General features: G+C 40.7%; 1 protein-coding gene across 2 annotated transcripts in view; it reads right to left on the reverse strand.

Annotated features, from left to right (window-relative positions):
* Positions 1–12183, reverse strand: part of Pkia (cAMP-dependent protein kinase inhibitor alpha) — an 80702-nt gene extending 68519 nt beyond the window's left edge. Inside the window, exons 1-2 of one of the 2 annotated variants that reach the window (XM_035439996.1) lie at positions 12032–12181; positions 8686–8762 (exon numbers count right to left, since the gene is read on the reverse strand). The gene's annotated coding sequence lies outside the window, so the exon portion shown is untranslated. Of the gene's footprint in view, positions 1–8685; positions 8763–12031 lie in introns of both variants that reach the window. The other variant, XM_027398785.2, reaches the window with a different exon arrangement.
* Positions 12184–20305: the final 8122 nt, after the last annotated feature.

A 20305-nucleotide genomic window follows, 5' to 3' on the forward strand; every position in this document is an offset into this window, starting at 1 on the left:
TTGGTTGGTTGGTTGTTTTTTTACTATAAATTTACTCAAGGTAATGCAAAACAAAGCCAGTGTAACTATGTAACTTGTGGTATTTGTTATATTAAGTATTTACATGAAAGTGTTATGCAACTAAATTTATGGTGTAGCTGGACATAAATATATATAATTGAAATCAGAAATTAGCTATTTTTAAAAGTCTGGCTAATATTTTCCTTGAGTTAGGGTGATGAAGACATATGAATAAATGTCAGTCCAGATTTGGTTTTCTGACTTAAAAAAATCACAGTTCATTTGGCCCGTGTCCTAGTTTGAGCTCAGTGACTTCCATTCTTAGACTTTAGTTTCAGAATGAAGGGCACTCTGTCAAGAACAGAAAAGGTGAGCATGGTAGAGCACAGGTGGTGTCCTCCCTTTCTCTCTACCTTCTCTAACATGAAAAGCAGGGGATCCATAGAAAACATACCCAATGATAATGCAGTAGCCGGGGCCATGTCTACATTCCATAACACGCTGTTCAAATATAAACACTTGAGGGACACATGGCCTGAAACACAGACATAGCAGAAAAATTCCTTGCATTGGACAACATATTACTCAAAAGAGAAAACCTGATGAGAAGGACTGAAACGCTTAGTTAATGAAAAAACCATCAAAATTAGTATGCTGCTCAAGCTAAAAGTCCAGTATTCAGGTCTCTATTCTTCCATATTTGAGTAGTAGTTATATGCTAGCAATATATATTTATTACACATTTAAATAAATATCTATAATCAAAACTTGACATAGTACATGTAAATATATTAAAATGCAAGTAAGCTTTCTTTGTAAAAACTGATTCTGCAAAAATGCATTATTCAAACTTTAATGAAATTCAACTTTGTAGTGACCAAATATTTGAAGTAGAAAGGTCATGAATGCATACATGTACATAATCTGTAAATAATTACTCAAGGAAATTCTCCTATAGCACAATAAGCCTGTAATAAATGTACAAATTTTGAAATGTGTATCTTCCACACAGGTATTTTCCTTGTTGTCAATATAACATTTTAGAATAAGACTAGACCCACATCAAGCCTTTGAGGAATACCTAATGAATTTACTGTGTCCATGTATTGGCTTTGAATTGAGGAGATATACACTACTGACTTGTGCTTTTCTCCTGAGGTTATGATATTCTATCCCTGGGTAAACATGAAGCGATCACTAGTCACAGTGAATCAATGCAAATGTAACTGGAACTGTCAATCACCACAGACATCTCAAATGAGAACAGGTGCCTGTGAAGGCCAGAAGGGAACACTGTTACCCTGAAGCTGGAGTTACAAGTAGTTATAGGGTGTGGACGCTGGGAAACAAACTTGGGTCCTTTGAAAGAGCAATAGGTACTCTTAGCGGCTGAGCCTTCCCTCGAGCTTTGACATAACAGTTTTGAACTGTGATTTGCATACTCTACAATAATTTGCTGGGTTTGCACTAGTTTCATTAAGCACAAATAAATGGTCCATGTAAATAAGAGAAAGATATACAACAAAAACAAAAATTGAGATCTGCTTTTCAAGAATTCCCTTAATAGTCATCATATCAGAGAATTTGTGTTTCAGGCAATGAATTTTTGAAATACTAGTTTAAAGATGTTGTTAATTAAATCTTATTACTTGTACCTAGTAATGAAAATTTCTGTGAATACTAAATTTTGTGAGCTTCAAATATAAAAATATACAACAGACCAAAACCAGTTCTGTGCCATGTACCATATAGTTACAGATTAATTTTCCTTTTTTTTTGATAATGTAACTATTTGGATTAGCTATATAAAATTTCACCTATGTATACACATTTAAAAGGTATGTTCATAATGCATTGTATTGAACCATCAAAAAACTAAAAGAAAATTTGTTTTTAAGAAGATTTGTCCTTTCTCCAGATGCTGAGCAGCAGTCGCCGCGGCCCCTGTTCGAGGAGGAGGCAGACATTAGCAGTGTTTATGGATTAAAGCTGTTCTTTCCCTGGGGATTCAACAGGGCTACTGGGAAAAGAAAACAGCAACTGTGTTTCCCCAGGGACGAGGCAGCTCCATTTCTTCATGGCACTTGGGCTTCTGAAATCAACACCCTCGCAAAACATCCGCGCTGCCATTTCTGACAGAGTCAGTGCGAAGTTCAAGTAGACATTCGACATAATTCAGAGGAAAGAAGATGCCAGCCACTTGTGTCAGATTATCCAATCAACTGCTTCAGAGTCAAAAATAGAAGCTAAGCCTCATTCCCACAGGACTGTAGGATCAGAGCCCTTTGCTTTGAAATAGCATTCAGGGAGGCTCAGGCATGTTCACAGCTCAGTTTGGCTTATGTTGCCGGATCCCTTGGGAAAAGATGTAACAAGGTCTCATTATAATCTTCTCACAAGAAAAAAATAATAAAAATGGAAAATCTTTACTCAGTACTGCAGCTATCAGAATTTACAGCAAATTACATTTGTATTGTTTCTGCTCGTTTATGAAACCAGGCTTCACAGTATCATCCAGGCAACAGGTAGTCCTCTCGCCCCAGCCTCATGAGTATGTGGGTTACAGGCAGACACTACCACACCTGGCTTTTTACGTTATTTTCTTTAATTATAACAACTTCCCTGATGTCTCTGTTTTTAATTTTAGGAAAAAATTCACAGAGATATAGCAACCTACCGTAACTCACCTTGCTAGTATTTAACACACTGAGAACTTAAGTGGTAGCCCAAACTCCTCAAAAGAAAAAGACACAGAAAGGGAACTAGAGAGCCCAGTGGTCAGGGTACATATTTTAACTGATCTCAGAAACAACCAAAGAGCTACATTGTGATGCTGTGTAAAATTACTGTCAATTTGCTTGAAGAAAAAAAAAAAAATGTCAGGCGTTGGTGGCGCAGGCCTTTAATCCCAGCACTCGGGAGGCAGAGGCAGGCGGATCTCTGTGAGTTCGAGGCCAGCCTGGTCTCCAGAGCGAGTGCCAGGATAGGCTCCAAAGCTACACAGAGAAACCCTGTCTCGAAAAACCAAAAAAAAAAAAAAAAAAAAAAGAAAGAAAGAAAAGAAAAAAATAAAGCAAAGAAATCTACTCTATCCTTATACATCTGAAATCACTTGACTTCTTTCTTTCATGACATTTCATTGCCTTCTTATTTCCCATGCTGCTTACTAGGAAGGAGAATTTAAACACTGCAAATATTTTGTGTGACAGGTTATTGTCTTTTATTTCTAAGATAATCAAGACATTGAACATCCCCCTGTTCAATGAGCTTGTCCTCTGTCGGATCATTTTACACAAGGTTTAATTTGGGGGTGACTTCACAGAGCCACAGGATGGTATTACAGGTCTATTGGCTCCAACCATCATATAAATGGAATTGAATTCAAATGACTAGGTTTTGGTTTCTGGGAGAGAGAAAGAGTGAGAGAAAGTGCCAGATCCCCTGGGACTGAAGTTACAGACAGTAGTGAATCACGTGCAGGTGCTGGGAATTTCACCCAGATCCCCTAAAAGAACAGCCAGTGTTCTTCTTAATGGCTGAGCCATCTTTCTAGCCACAGTGTTTCAAACTATTGAGAGCCATCAAATGAGATGACACTTGTTGATAAGGACCTGTCAAAATTCACTTTTGAGGAGAATGCTAGCATAGTCTTTACAGAATAAAGCCTTCTCAAGAACAGCAAGCATACTCTATATAATTAGAAACATAAAGGTGTAATTTTGTTATAAAACTTTGGTTTCTTACTGACATTATTACCAGACAGTAGCTAAAATCTGCACTCAGGTTTAAGGACTAGGCAAGATGATTACCAGCGATTCTTTTTGACACGCACCAGCTCTTAAGGGCACTTCTGCAAATTCTAGCAGGATTGAGTTTGTAATTGCACAAAAGTTTTGAGGTCTGGCTGTTCCCTTTCTATATTACACTTATCAAGAAAAGGTAAGTGCAAAGGAACAGGGATGAAAGTATAGGAAAAGGCAATAAAGATATTACTGACTTCTCTGTTTATTCAGTTAGTTTCAAAGTTATACATCAGAAGGAATTCAGTAGATTGCATAAACTGCAGCTATGATGTCAATAAAAAGCTGAACGTTTGTAACTTTTCCCATAGCTGCTGCCATGTATTGTTTAAGAAGTGCCTATGTTGTTCATATAGGCAAAGGTCAGAGTGGGTATTTTAAGTTTGCTTTTCTGGGAAATAAGGACAACAGCAAGTAAGAAGAGAACTGTTCATCAACAAGTCTCTCCACCTCTAGCAAAAAAGGAAACACATCCATAAAATATCATTGTTAACCTGCCTAGGGCAACTACTTTGTGGAATAATTTTGTTCATTAAATTCAAATTCTTGCATCTGATTAGTTTTAAATCTCCCTTAAATATATACCAGAACAACCATTCTTTTATCTTTATATCATAGTATTTTTTTCCTCCTTTGTACAAGACATTCCCCAGTTCCATTCATGCTCTCCATATTCCAAATACTGGACAATTCAGATTAAGTCATAGCTGGTGGATTTTTTCAACTGTGTTTCAAGAAGAGAAAGTAGGAGTATAGTTTTTATCACATTGACATGGGAGAAAACTTCCTGAACAGAGCAACAATAATGGAGGCACAAAGATCAACAATTAATAAATGGAACTACAGTCAATAGGTCAAAATGGCAGTCTACAGAATGGGAAAATATCTTCACCAACTTCACATCTGACAGAGGGCCAATATCCAAAATATATAAAGAACTCAAGAAACTAGATGTCAACAAGCTAAATAATCAAAACTAAAAGTGAGGTACAGATCTAAACAGAGAATTCTCAACAAAGAATTTCAAATGGCTGGGAAATGTTCAACATCCTTAGCCATCAGAGAAATGCAAATCAAAACGACTTTGAGATTCCATCTTACTCTTGTCAGAATGGCTCAGATCAAAAATACAAGTGACAGTCTCTGCAGGAGAGGATGTCCAAGAGGAACACTCCTCAATTGCTGGTAGGAATGCAAACTGTACAGCCACTTTGGAAATAAATGTGAAGATTACTCAGAAAATTTGGAATAAATCTACCTTAGGACACAGCTATAACACTCCTGAGTATATACCCAAAGGGTGTTCCATCCTACCACAAAGACATTTATTCAACTATGTTCATGGAAGTTTTAATCATAGTAGCCAGAAACTAGAAACAACCTAGATACCTCTCAACTGAAGAATAGATAAAGAAAATGTGGTACATTTACACAATGGAGTATTGCTCAGCTATTTAAAAACAAAACAGACAAAAGACAAACAAACAAAAAACAAGAAAAACCCAGCCAGTGTGTGGTGGCAATAGCCTTTAATGCCAGAACTCATGAGGCAGAGGCAGGCAGATCTCTGAGTTGGAGGCCAGCCTGATCTACAAAGTGAGTTCCAGGACAGCCAGGACTACACAGAAAAACTCTGTCTTGAAAAACAAAACAAACAAACAAAAATAACGTCATGAAATTTGCAAGCACATGGATGGAAGTAGAAAACAAAAACAAAGTCAAAACAAAACAAAACAAAAAACCTCATCCTGAGTGAGGAAACCCAGACCCAGAAAGACAAAGTATGGATTCACTTGTAAGTGGATATTAGCTGTAAAGTAAAGCATAATCTTGGGGCAATCCACATATACAGAGAGGCTAAGTAACAAGGAGGACTTTAGTGTGGACGCAAGAATTTCCCTGATCTCCCGGGAAGAGGAAACAGAATAGACTTCATGGGTGGACTACCTGGTGGTGAGGGGGTGAGAGTTGTGGGGGGAGGGTACAGGTTGGTGGGGTTGGGAATAGGAAGGATTAGATTGGGGGTGGAATACTGGGAGAAACGACTGCAATTGGGGGACATTTTGGAGGCAAGGTAGAAACGTACTACAATGGAAACTACGGAATCTACAAGAGTAACCCCAGTAAAGACTCCTAGTAATGGAGGACACAGAGCCGGAATCAACCATCTTCTGTAAGTAATCAAGGCCTCAAGTGGAAGGACTGCAATGCCAACCAAGCCACAAAACCTTCCACCAACAGTTTGTCCATCTGCAGAATGTTCTAGGCCTGGAGCCTAGCAGAATCCTCATCAAAGACACCACAAAGACTTCATCCAGCAACTGATGGGAGCAGATGTGGAGTGCCACAGCCAAACATTAGGGGGAGCTTGGGAGTCCTGAGGAGGAGAGGGGAGGAAGGTTTGGAGGAACAGAGGGTCCAGGATACCAAGAAAACATGACCCACAGAATCAATTGACTAGAACTCACTCAAGGGGGCTTGCAGAGGTCAGGGAGCCTGTAGGGGTCTCACATAAGTCCTCGGCATATGTTATGGCTGAGTAGTTTGGTGTTCACGTGTGATTCCTAATGGTAGGAGTGGGGACTGTCTCTCCCTCATTTGCCTGCTTGTGGGACCAGTTTCCTCCTTCTTGGTTGCCTCATCCAGCCTTGATGTGATGGTATATGCCTGGTCTTATTTTAGCTTCTTATGCCTTGTTAGATTGATGTCCGGGGGAGTCCTGCTCTTTTCTTAGAGGAGGTGTGTAGGGAGACACCATGACTGCCTCCTAAGGGCTGGCTACAGGTGTGCCCGATGGGCGTGGTCAAGGTGATGTCAGGGTGAAGTGAGAGAAGTTTAAAGAGTTAGGGAACTCACATGGCAGCCGCTCTCTCTTTTCCCTGCTGCTTCGGCTCCCTCCACTTTCCTGCCGATTGGCCAGGGAGCTCTGTAAGTAAGGCATTTCCCCTAATAAATATATCCTAAGCATTACCTGATTACATATTGGTAATTAGCATCAATAGAGGTGGTCTGGGGGAGACTGGGGGAGGGGAGGGAGGGGAAACTGCGCTTGGATGTAATATATGAGAGAAGAATAAAACCAAGAAACTAAAGGGATATACCAGTAAGACAAAGTAGAAAATTTACCATAAAGCTGGTTCATAAATTTGAATTTAAAAATAGATCATGCTTCAGATTAGGCTAGATACAGTGACCCATTTCTGGAACTTAAGACAAATTGCTACAGATCACTTCACATTAATTCATCGTCATCACAAGGCTTGACATCTGTAATGCACTGGCACTATTTTGAAATGACAAAATATGTGAGACTCAGAATCTTCCAATATTTATGCAAAGTGTTTGCCTTCTCAAACTACAAATGACAAAATGTGAGACTATAGCCTTGCTCAGATTATGCTAAATGGATTCCTTTTTCTTACTTGGGTTCATTTACAAGACTGCTGGAACTGCTTCAGCAGTAAACATAAATACTATCTGCTGAAGATCACAATTTTTATAATTAGGTTACATATTCAAGTATGAACGTTTAAGCATTCTTCAACCAAAAGTAAAAGGCATCAACTTTTATGTTATATATAAACAGTATATATAACATTATGTTATATACATACAAACTGGTATGTCCATAAGAACATAACTCTGGCTTGAAATCACAAGACAAATTTGAACTTAATACATACTTATCAACTATTATTGACTGAATAAATTAGGGCATACACATAGAAAACTGCTAAGTATCACTAAAAGTTACAAAATCTAGTATATGCATAGAATAAAATAGCTTTAAATTAGAATAAAATCCTGACACATAGTGGTATGAATTCTGATTGCATCATGTTAAGTGTGATAAGCCAGGCATAATAAGACAACTAGTGATACAAAATAGAAAGTTTTGTAGACACAAATACAGAGTGTCCTGGGGCCTGAAGGGTAGGAAGAATGATGGATGCCCAGAGTCTGTTTAGGATGATGAAAAACATCTGAAAATGGATAGCATGGTGTTTGTAGAATATTAGAAGTTAAAAATGGTAAATTGATGTGTTATATGATTTTAAATTTTATATGATTAAAATTACTACAGTAATTTTAAGATACATAAAACTTGTACACAATATTTATACTCTAGCTTCCTATATGTGTGTACACTGTCATATTTTTAAAACTTATAAAATATATTATAAAATTTTAATTTATCTCATGAGTGTGGATATTATAAAAACTTTTTAAAAACTTACACTAAGTTTTTGTGCTTATACAATGATCACATTTTTGCTGGAAACCAAAAGATTTAGAGGGAATGTAAAGAAAGTGACAGCTGAGGGTGTCCTCTTGAGTTTTCCATCTTCTTAATTTTTCCTTCTTAATCACATCTGTCTGAACCAACAGCAGCTATGCCAGCTAGTTCCAGCCTCCTCACAGTCCAGATTAGAATTTTAATGCACTTCTATTTATTCTAGGTGATTTGTATCTCCTTAGACTGTTTGGCAGATAAACATAATTTATCATTGTTTCCTTCACTTGACAATGACAAATAAACTACTGCAGATAGCAATATTAAGAATAAATTACAAGTAAAGGAAATATAAATTTTTCTGATGATAAATGATTTGTGTCTCAAAGTGGACTGTAACAGTCAACTTCTGGCAATGTTCGTCAACACATTTATCAGCACAGTATTCTGAGTATGAATCCTTTAGTCATGAAAACTCCATGAACATTTTCCCTTGGATATACATAGCTGGGCACAGTTAAATTGGTTGCAGGTAATATGCTGATTTGAGTCCCGGACTTTGTTTTGTATGTGTGCCTGTTCACATGAAAGATTGGTATAAGACATAGAAATCAATAGGGATTTAGACAAGGAGAAGAAAGCTTATCTCACCAGAGAAGACTTCGTGGAAGAGTGAGAAGCAGCTGTGAACACACTTCAAGATCTGGCAGGATGGTTCACCAGGCCTGCTGTGAGGAGGCATGCATAGGAATGAATTCATGTTTGGTTGGGTGTGGGCTACTTTGAGAGGGTTAGTGAGCTGGATGAAGAGCTATCACTATGAGGGGAGGTATTATTTATCATAAATACTGAAGAGAGTGGAGTATTGCAGAACTCTATCCATTAAGATACCACTAGTATATTCAAAGTAGCGTTTTGTGGTTGTTTGAGAGACAGGGTCTCATATTTTAGCCCAGAATTCCAATAGAACAACGTTTTCCCTACTCATTCTCAGTGGAGGCACTGAGTAAACACAAATGACATTTCTTCCTCTGTGTTTTTTTCCCATCTTTCATTATTTCAACTTAAGGCTATTTTAATTGTATCTATTAGCAACAATAAAACACCACAACATATTCTTTTGTCATGAGATGTCAACTTCGAGACCTCCCAATTTGCCCCTGCTAAGGTTCTGATAACACTGCCTGCCAAGCCAGTGTTCATGTGGTTGGAAAGCAGTAGACTGACTTCAATTCTGTCTTGTCAAACATACAGGAGCACCCACAGCTTGTTTAGTGCTTAGTTCTGTGAAGCCTTCTATTCCCCATTCCTTCTTCAGTTCTGAACACCAGCTAAGTAACTCTCTTTTTCTCCCAAGAAACTTGTAAAGTAAGGAAATACAGTGATAAATCAATCCTAGTCACAGCACCATATTTGTGTGTATGCTCATTCATGTGTGTGTGCATATGTGCTGTGCATGTGTGTGTGTTTTCTCCCCAGAAACTTGCAAAATAAATAGTGATAAATCAATCCTAGTCACAGCACCATTTATGTGTGTTTGTGTGTGTGAGTGTGAATGTGTGTGTGAATTTGACTGTGAGTGTGTGTGTGTGTGTGAATGTGTGTGTGTTTCTAGTTAGAGCTTTAAATTTATAAATAATCCTCAAAAATTGTGTAAACATAAGGTCCATATCTGGCGTTCCTTATCCTTATCCATATCTGGAGTCCTGTCCTCATTTGTACCACAATGAAAATCCCATCTTTAAGTGGTTTTCTTCCCTATAAGGTGCCTTTACCTCCAGCCTGTCACCTAGTGGATTAGTCTCCCGTGAAAACATTGGCAGGCATCCCACCAGCTCACCAAGCACAAGCCCCTTTATCCTGAACCAATTTCTTGCTAGATAATTGACTTCCTTCAGAAACAAAACAGCAGAGCTTTAGACTTTTTAACCACCCATGGGATATTCTCAGGCATTTCTCTCATAACCAAAACGCACAGTGCTTAACAGTATAGAAACTGTTTTTGTTCCCGCAGGATCAAGTGATCATTATATAACTGGACTATGATTTAGAATACATGAGTTAAGTTTTTAAAAAATAATTATTTGTATCTATCGTTAGTTATTTTTCAGAGAAAAAAAACCTGATTGATTCATTAAGTATTTTTAAATTGGAAAGGTCATGGAAGTGAGGAATTACTCCCCCCTTCATCTTATTCTTTGTTTCCTTTACTAGAAATTCTAGTAAAATTCTAGAACCTCAAGTGTTTAATGCCTGAAATACAAACCCTGACAATAAACAGAAATGCCCCTCAGTTCCTGAAAAATGCCCCCGACAGTTTGTGGAGTGGGCCATTTTGTGGTGGGCATCCCCTCCCTCTATCCACATACTGAAGGTGAAGACAAAGGAACAAATTGAGAATTTCTCAAAAGAGGATTTGTGATTACAAAAGTAATACCAGTGCACACTAGAATTAGCCTGACTTCAGAGAATCGGAGACAATGGGAAGGGAAAACAAGCAAAGGTGTCATTTTAGCTTAAATTCTGGCCTCCTTTTCATTGCTTTACCTTTCTTTACTGAATGAAATGGCATGGCTGTTGAGTCAAACTGCCTTTTCAATTTCAAGTGTCGGGATGGCAGGTCTTTTAAATTAAATGGAATGTTGCCTCCCGGACTCCCCACAATCTGGCTTACTGCAATTGCTCTGATGGCGAGGCACACCACATTTGCGTACCCCAACAGCCATCTTAATTGCTTCTCACCATATTCAGATGTATGTTACCAGGTGACAACAAGAATAAGGACTTGAGCCAGGGGTGGGGAGCAGCGGAGGTTCAGAATGGGAGGAATGTATAGTCAAGAAGACAAACCTGGGATGACCAAATAATCCAAGTCTGGGATTGGGCAGACCCCTGGCTTTCTGTCTGCCAATGGGAAAGCCCCAGTTGGAGGTTATTGAGGAATCTTAGGGCAAGCACACTACTTTTTTTTTTTTTTTTGAATGGTTGCCCTAAACTCTCATAGCTAATTTTCTTAAACCCCAACAAGGTAGAATTTTTGTAAGGGAACTGGCTAAACTGCTATGTCCAGTGTTCCTCTACCTATGTCTGTACAGAGAGAACTGCCTGCATAGCCCAAGATAAGTCTGTTTTCCCACTCAAGCCTTTGTGAATAACCAACCAGAGTGACTGCAAGAAGGCAAGAAAGGCAGTTAGATAAAACCATGTTGGTCCTGAGCTGAAAGCAGGGCATTTTATTCCATGTGTCTGGGGAAAGTACACCGGTGATGGTATGTTAAGGGAATACCCAATAAGGAACCCTGAGAGAGGCAATGCCCATTTTGGGTTCTTGATGAAGTCAGGCACGGAACTGAAGGAGGATAAGGTATGATGAGTTGACCTGTGAGTAGATACAGCATCTCTGAAAAATCAATGAACCGATTGGCAGACAAGATGGAAACAAGTGCAGTCCACACCAAGGAGAACTCAGGAGAGGAGCGAAGTTTTCCCTCCCTCCGCCAGGAGGGAATCCCAAAGGCACAGTATTGAAGCAAGCAGGTGTTATGACATTGAGATGAATGAAGAAACACCGTGATACCAAGGATGGCAGAGAACCAAAGAGGACATACAGAGAGGCAAGATTCCTGATGACTTCCCCAAGTGCTTCCAAGGACAAGATGCTCCCAAGCCAGGGAATGATCAGATGGAGGCGGAAGACACAAAGGTAAAACAGGCACTCAGAATGTTTAACATTTCGAACCATCCTCAGTGTCTAAACCAATATGCTACGGAAATGATTGATGACCTTTAAGAGCTGAAGGGTGAAAGCCCCTTTGTTTGCCAGGGAACATCCCTCCTCCCATCTCCAATGCAAGGCTGATCAACCTTTCACTCCCTTACTCCTTTTCCCACTGCAGAATGCATCAGGGTGATCCCTTCTTTCCCGGGTCCTACAAAGCCAGTCATCAATCAGGCCGAAAGCCGGGCTCAGGGCGGCTGGCACCCGCCAGCGGCTTACCTTCTGGATGGAGAGGCGCGTCCCGGCTGCCCCGGGCTGCAGTCCCGTCCTGCCGTCTGGCCGCGTGTGCTGGGATCTCTAGGCTCGCGCGGCCCCCGCCCCACCTGCAGCTGCAGCCGCCGCTGGCTACTCCAGGCGGGCCGCATGAAGTCATCCCCCGCCGGAGCAGCACACTCGGCGCGAGCCGCGGGGGGAGACGCTCCGCTCTAAGTCTCAGGCCACCGCATCTGCCAGCTGCACCTGACGCACGCTGGCACCCGGAGTGAAGAATAATCTTCTGTGAACGATTTTACACACGCGGCATTGCCGGATTATGCAGCGAAAGAGAAGGGACCGACAGACTTTCTCTGCAGAGAGTCCTTGCTCTCTGCGCTCCCCTCTCAATGCGGCAGTTTGGACAGCTCCATGTGACTGTGGGGGTTTCCCACCCTCTCCATCTTCCTTATCAGTACTGTTCATTTCGCTGAATTTGAGGGCTGATTGTCTATTGAGATAAACAGTCAAATACTCTGAAAAACATTTTAAGTGGGAAATCGGTCTTTTTAAATCCCGCACAGCACGATTCACTTGCTTGTAACACACACACACACACACACACACACACACACACACACACACACACACACACACACACACACACAGTCAAAACAGTTATGAAAGCTGAAAGCTTTAGATCTCCCATTTTCTTGCTATTGTGATAGAACGAGGTTCTCCCTACTCAGTGAAGAGGGTTAGAACAGAGAAATCACTCAAGGACACAGAGAAGGGTCATCCCAGGATTCCAGTGCTGTTTGCTAGTGGACAGATGTGCTTCCCAACAACCTGCTTTCTCCCTTTGCTCTTCTTACCCTCTGGTCCCCCCATTTTGGGGAGACTTCCTGGGTGAAAGTTGTAATATCTGAAAACCAAGAGGCAGAATTCACATCTAGAGATGGTTATAACTCCCAATGGATTTCTCAGAATTTCCCTAGGGTGAAAAAAATAAATGTCGGTGCACACAACCCTCTTGTCCTTGTCTCTTTATTTGGCACCAGCTAGGAAGGTTGTTATCTCCTTCCCTCCACGCTCCCGCTTTTGTTTCCTAAGTTAGTGCCCAAACAAACAAGCTAGGGTCTTGGTAGTGTTAAGGGGGAAAGGCAGCTGAAGATTTTCCATCTTTGCTGTTTGGCCAAGGTTTCTTTCCCAGCCAAGTGATTTCCAAGCAGGGATTTTCCTTATCACCAGCAATCCTGCAGGGTGGAGGTTCCTCATTTGACTTGGGACCATTATCTTGGCTTCCCTGTGAGCATCATGACATGTGGTTGGTATTACCTTGGGGATCTTCCCAGCATCGTACACTGAAATTTCATAAGTTCACGGAAGATATTAAACGAAAAATTACTCCTCTACCAGCTCTAGAGCAGAGGAGGTGGTGTAACCAACAGAGATATAAAGCAAAGCAGAACGATATTAATAATTCAGAATTTGGGGTGTGGAGTGTGTGCACTTGAAATTAGGGACGGCTTAGTCCATCTCCGCCACTCATTTTCCTAAGATTAAGCCCTCCATCCTATAACAGAATGATGAATTCTTCACTTGCATCATAGAGCTATATGCATATCGTTCATAACCGCAGAATAAGGTTGAAAAATACATCTTAATTTCACTAATACCTAGCTTATATTAGCCTCAAATGTGTACTTTAAATGTAAATGTGAATAGAAACCTCAGTAACAGTGAACATACTGGAAGGTTGTCACTAGCAGAAATGATAGATAATCCCTCGATGCTGTTTTTATAGCTTGATCACCATATTAGTACATTTCAGTGCCTAATAGATGTCATTTAAGCATGTTGTTGATGTATAGGTAGCCTGAGGAATTAGTTTAGATTCCCACATGCCATGCTTCTTATGTTCTCTACCATGAACATCACACAGGAATACAGCAGCTTCCTTACAAATAATGCGCCTGACACTCGTGCATTAACTAAAGGTTAATGCAGATTTCTCTAGATTTCCTAGTGTCTTCACTTGTCTCCTATGCTCCTGTCCAAGACACCACGTTATATTTATTGTTATATTCCTTAAGATTCATCCAGGCTGTGACAGTTTCTCAGTTGTCTTGCTTTTGATGACCCTGACAGTTGAAAGGTAGTAGTCAATTATTTCATAGAATGTCACAATACTGAAAGATGGCTGATGTCTTCCTTGTGATAAGACTGAAGTTATAGGTTATGGAAACAATGACCACAGATGTGACATACCCTTTTCAGCACAGCATCTAAGGTTACATTCCACCATAATGATGTGACTGTTGATGTTGACTTTGATCAGCTGACAGACTGTCCGGGCTTTCTATTTTAAAGTTGTAAAACCCATCGCTACCATACTGTTGGAAACTAGTCACCATGTTAGGACAAAACCTATGGGGAGCTATGTTCAATCTGTGTGAAGATTAATTGTATGTATAATATTGTGAAATAAGTGGAATTCTTCCACTTATTAGCTTTGTCTACACCCCCAAGTATAATTTAGTTCAATTGGTTAATACAGTCATGCATTTTATACATTTGGTAACAGTCCAATATTTTCTTATTTTACTGTTCCAAACATTCCAGTTTTGGTCATTGAGAGTTCTGTCAGTTGGTAGTGGGTTAACAATTCTTTACTATTAATCACACTACATGTATTTAACAATACCTTGAGTTTTCAAGATATTCCAGGCTCAGAACTGCCTAGATTTGCAACCCATCATTTCTTCAAAGAGATCTATTTCCATTTAGTGAAAAATGATAACAGAAACAGGGATATGGACTTCTGGGTAATGGGATGTTAATTAGGTTTTAATACAACAGAGCAAGGTTCTGTATATATCTATTAACTATGTGTATACACAAACACCAATAAACATTTCTGTATGTACCATGTGCGTGTATCTAAATATCTGTAAACCAATTCAGATCTGTAAGAGCCTCAGATTACTCTATTATCACAAAGATCCTTCTGGTCTACCTTCTTGCTTATCTGTGAATGCACATTCCAACAGTGAGACATGTGACTATGCCATCTACTATTATTTACTCAATTGTTGAATTCCAGTGCCTTATACAGGCAGTAGCCTTAGAATTATTAATCCATCTGTCTAATAATCATATTTTAAAGTGCATAACTAAATAGAGCTACTACTATGTATGAGATTTATTTGTTTTTTTTTTACATGGTCTTTCTATGTAGCCCTGACTATGCAGGAACCCTATAGGTAGACCATGCTGGTCTTGAACTCTTGGAGACCTGCCTGCCTCTGCCTCTCTACTGCTGGGATTAAAGTCCTGCACCACCATGCCTGATGCCACTAAAAGTTACTTCAAGAGCTTCACTGTCTGCTCATTTCTGTATCATGATGCTATTTCTTAAATACTTCAATTACTGCACTTAAAATTACTAGCTTTCCCTATAATTCAGTGTGTTTTGGTACTAGTTGCATTGTTGTTATTCTCTCCATTTTCTTGCCTGTCTGGATAGGCTTCCCACTCTAAAGTCATAGATGCTTTTGAACCTGGGCTGCCATGACAATTTATAAGTGAAATGATAACTTTACTAGACATAAAGTTCCACATAAACTCAAAGGGAGGTGGGGTGGGATGAAGGGATCAAGAAAACCTAACTGCAGCAAGGCTTCATAATTGGCTTGCCACATAGCCTCACTTTGTCTCTATTTCCCTTCCCACCATGCATGTGCATGTGTGTTTCTGTATGTGAGTACCATCTGTGGTGTACCTGTGGAAGTCTAGAGAGAAATTTCTGGTATTGGTCTTCACCCTCTACATTTTTCTGAGGCAGGGGTCCTGATATTTTCTGTTGGATGCCAAGCTAGCTAGACTGCAATGGAGCTGCATTCAGGACTCCTGCTGTTTCTGCTTGCCATCTTACTGAGGAGAGCTGGGGATCAGATCTACTATCAAGCTCCTCTTTACTTGGGCTTCTGGGGATCTGTATTCTGGGCCTTACCTTTGAGGCAAGTGCAAACTATTACCATGGCCCTGGGTAGAGGTATTTATTTATTTGTTTGTCTATTTGATTCATAAAATAGAATCAGTGTGTGGATGCTCCCAGGGAGAAGACAAATGTAGGTATTAAGTGGTAGGATTCAGTGCTCCAGGACTACAGCATGGTGAGTGACATAGGAAAAAGGACAAAAAAGAAAAAAAATGGGAATGTTTTATTTCAACACACAACATTAACATCTGTGTTCTTGGAATTAGACACTCACTAGAGAACAAATAATAAATAGCCCCCACCTCAAAGGAGCAAAAAAAAATACTTTTGGGCTAAATACAAGTGGAGGGGAAACTCAGAATTAGGTTACTTAAAACTCCATTTAAACACGGTAATGATTTGATGAAGTTTTTCTAGTAACAAGACAAAGAATACATTAGTAGAAACAGTAAGTAAGTAGATGGGTATATGGGTAGCTTTAGTCAGCTTGACATGGGCTCCACTGGGAAGCAGGGACTTACTCTGAGGTGTTGTATCCATCAGAAGGGTCTGTGGGCCTTGTCTGGATTGCTGACTGTTGTAGGAGGGCCACTCTCTCTGTAGGTGGTACCACACTTAGACAGGTGGGCCCCAGGCTGTATAAGAAAGCAAAGGGAACAGGCGGTGGTGACACACAAGTCTTGAATTCCAGCTCTCCAGAGGTAGAGGCAGGGGGATCTCAGCTTGAGACCAGTCTAGTCTACAGGGTAAGTTGCAGCACAGCCTGGGCTATTCAGAGAAACCCTGTCTCTAAAATACTAAAAGGATGGGCTGGGTGGATCGGGGAGGAGAGTGGTGGTGGTGGGGGGGGAAGCAAAGGAAGCAAGCTGAGCAAGTCAGTAAGCAGTGTCTTCCCATGCTGTTCCAGGTTCCTCCTACCTTGAGGTCCTCCTGCCCTTTCTGTTCTCAGAGATGGACTGTTAAATGGCAGTGTAAACAGACATAGTCTTTCCTCCCCACGTTAACTTTGGTCATGGTGCTTATCAGAGCAACAACAATGCAATTAGGATCCCCTGGCTTAAGCACAGAAGGAGAACATCTGCTGTGGACCTCAGATGCTATCTGACTGTATTCTTCCTCTTTTGGTTGGTACAGGGTAGGTGTGTGCCTATAATTTCAAAGGATTTGCCTAATGGTCACAAAGACTTTAGGTCACATGTGGGGTAGGGGCAATCCATGGCTATGAAAAGGGCTAAAGACACCCAGGATAATCTGGTTCTGGACTTGGAGGAGTCACATCACTGCAGTTCTGGTCAGTTAATCAGCCATGCAGAAGTTCAGCAGAAGGCACACTGGGAACTTGTGTTCACTCCAGCGAGCCAGGGAGTTTCATTTGATGAGTGAAGTGAGAGTTCCTTTCTTTTGTTTTTACTCTCTGACTTTCCACCGAATGACATTCATTTGAAACTGAACTCCAGCTCTTTCATTAGTGGACAAGGGCCTTTCCTTCCTTTCTGATGTCCTCAATTTAGAGATCAAATAGCCTATTGATATCAGCAAGGGACAATGCAAAAGTAGAGCCAGAGCCCTGCCAGCATTCAGAAAGTCTCCTTTGGGTTAAAGGACCTTCCGGAAGGATCCATTTATATGCAAATGCTTTATCAAAGGGGTAACTGAGTATTTCATTAGCAGCCATTAACAATTTAGCAGAGATTAGTGTCTCAGATTTATAATTGAGAGGGACTTGCTTCCAGCATCTGTCACCCCATTGACAGCCAGGTCTCTTGCCCTCCACAATCCATTAGGGTCTCTGGGGAGCTGGGACTCCACTTACTAGAAAGGACCTGAGTGAGTGAGTGGTGCACGCAGTCCCAGCATTGTTGTCTGTAACTAGGAATTACAGAAGGGGCTGGGATCAGAACAAGAGTGCTTATTCACTCTTTATCTTTGTCAGTGTGTCTAGACTTGGGTTGTGATTCACTCCGAAGACGTCCTCTAATTTTATGATAAGAATCCTACTTTTGAAATAAGGTTAAAAAGAGTATTATGTTAGATGTGTGCAAGATAGTTTAAATATAACAAGGCTAAGGGACACACACCATTCTAGTAAGACCTAATAAATAATGTAATCTAAGATATTTTATACCACGTTTTATATCCAACAATATAAAACAAGGGAGACAAAAATCCCCAATGTGAGGCCCCTGATACAAGTTATAAGAACACTGTGACTTATGTGAAGGTTGATATTAGGAACTAGGGCACCAACAGATTGGGGCAGACACAACAGAAATACATCATGAACGGATAATGACAGCAAGAGCAGAAGAAATACTGTTTCCTTAGCTCCCATCCTATCTTCTTATTGGCAACTGGTAACCAGTTGCCTGCTATGTAACACCTATATAATGCAGTATGAGGCTGAAATTGGAATCTGCGTTTGAATGTGAGAGATGAATATTTCCTTAGGTGGAGTGCTTAGATGTCCAAATATCCGGGAATGAGTTCAACCTGGACTGAAGGAGAATTCTTTCTAGCGGTTCAATAAACACCAGCATTCTACAGGAACTTGTGAAATGGTTCCCATCTGCCAGAAGGAATTATTGCCCTCACCTCTGGCAGAAGGGACATATGGCTACCTGTGGTGCCTAGCAGTATTATTAAAACCCATGCTGGCTCAAGTCTCCCCGGGCATCGCAAGTGCCAGTTACACATGTCTCAAAGCTGCAGTAGCATCCTAGCCCTTCTCACCTCCTCCACTCTAAACTCTAATCCACAGGCTCCCCCTCTCCACAGCTACTCACCCTTCTTACAGCCCAGCTATTCTTGCTGTCCTGTTAGTTTCTTGCCATCTCTCACTATTCTCTATTCTCTCTTTGCATCTTGCTGTCTCTACCATTGTCTTCCTCCCTCCAGCTTCCTTAGCCCTGGCCATGTCCAATCTGTTGCTCTATGTTTCTACTTTGGCTGTTCTGCCTCTCGTGCCTACAATAACAACCTTAAATCTTACCATGGAGTGGTCATGAGAGCAGTTTCTTTGCTGTTCCCTGTCACATACACTTAGAAATTGGTTGCACTGCAGAAAATAGTTCTCACATAAATTTTAAAAATCATGACAGTTAAAGCACTTCATGATTGTTTTAAGGAAACATTTTAATGAAAACTTTTCTTCCATAGTGAACAAAATATTAAGAAACATGTCTATAGAATTTTATTTTTAATATATTTTATTATTTCATTCTGGATACTCTCACAAGTCCCTAGGCTCCCTCCCACCCCCTCAACAATTTTTTCTTCCATACAAGTCTTTTTCTCTACTTTTTATTAAAAATAAATTTTCATTTAAATTAGAAAGTCTTCTTTTACATACCAATCACAGTTCCCTCTCCCTTCCTTCCTCCCATTCCCCCTACCCCCATCCTACCCCCCCACCCACTCCCAAGGGAGGGTGAGGCCTCCCATGAGGGATCATCAAAATCTGACAAGTGATTGCTGCTCCTCCAGACTCTACCAGTAGCCAGCAGTTCATTGAGAGGGATGAGGGCCTCCCCATTCTTTATGAAAGGCCCAGTGGGGGCACCCCAGAAGCTGTGGGATAACGATGGATCACAGTGGCTGTGTCAGGTTCAGAAGATAGCATTTCCTAGATCTCAGCATCTTTGTGCTCTTATATTCTTTCTGCCACCTCCCTGCCCCGCCCCATGGTGTTCCCTGAGCCTTAGATAGAGAGGTATAATTGACTCTTGGGGCTGAGCCTCCACCACCTGTTATTCTCAGCACCTGGAGCAGCTGTAGGTGTCTGCATTCACTGCCATTCACTGCACAGAGTAGCTTCTCTGAGTAAAGCTGACAGTCGTACCTGTCTAGTTTGCAGGCCGGTACATGTAAGTCTTCAGTGACTTTGGCTGCTTCAAAGACATCAAATACCTCACAAAATTAGCATCTCTCCTCTCACCTCACTGCAAGAAGAACCAGAGCAATGGAGTCATCATTGAAACAGTGGGAAGTAAAAGAAAAGGGGGGTTGTTTGGAGGCAGACATTTTTGTATGTTAATGAGAACACTTAGGGTAGCAAAGAAGAGGAAAAAGCAGTGTGTGTGTGTGTGTGTGTGTGTGTGTGTGTGTGTGTGTGTGTGTATAAGACAACAGGGTTTGGCTTTGGATCCGAGGGCAAACATTTATTTCCCTAAAAAAGGAAGGACCACAGATCATGCAGACCCAGACTTGTTAGTGGACTCTATGTTTGTAAAACTTGGAAATGGGAAACGTTGCTGCTCTTTGTGCCCAGGGATAAACAGAAGCAGCTGAAACTTTAGGGG

Source organism: Cricetulus griseus, chromosome 2 (assembly GCF_003668045.3).
Source record: "Cricetulus griseus strain 17A/GY chromosome 2, alternate assembly CriGri-PICRH-1.0, whole genome shotgun sequence".
NCBI classification, from domain to species: Eukaryota; Metazoa; Chordata; class Mammalia; order Rodentia; family Cricetidae; genus Cricetulus; species Cricetulus griseus.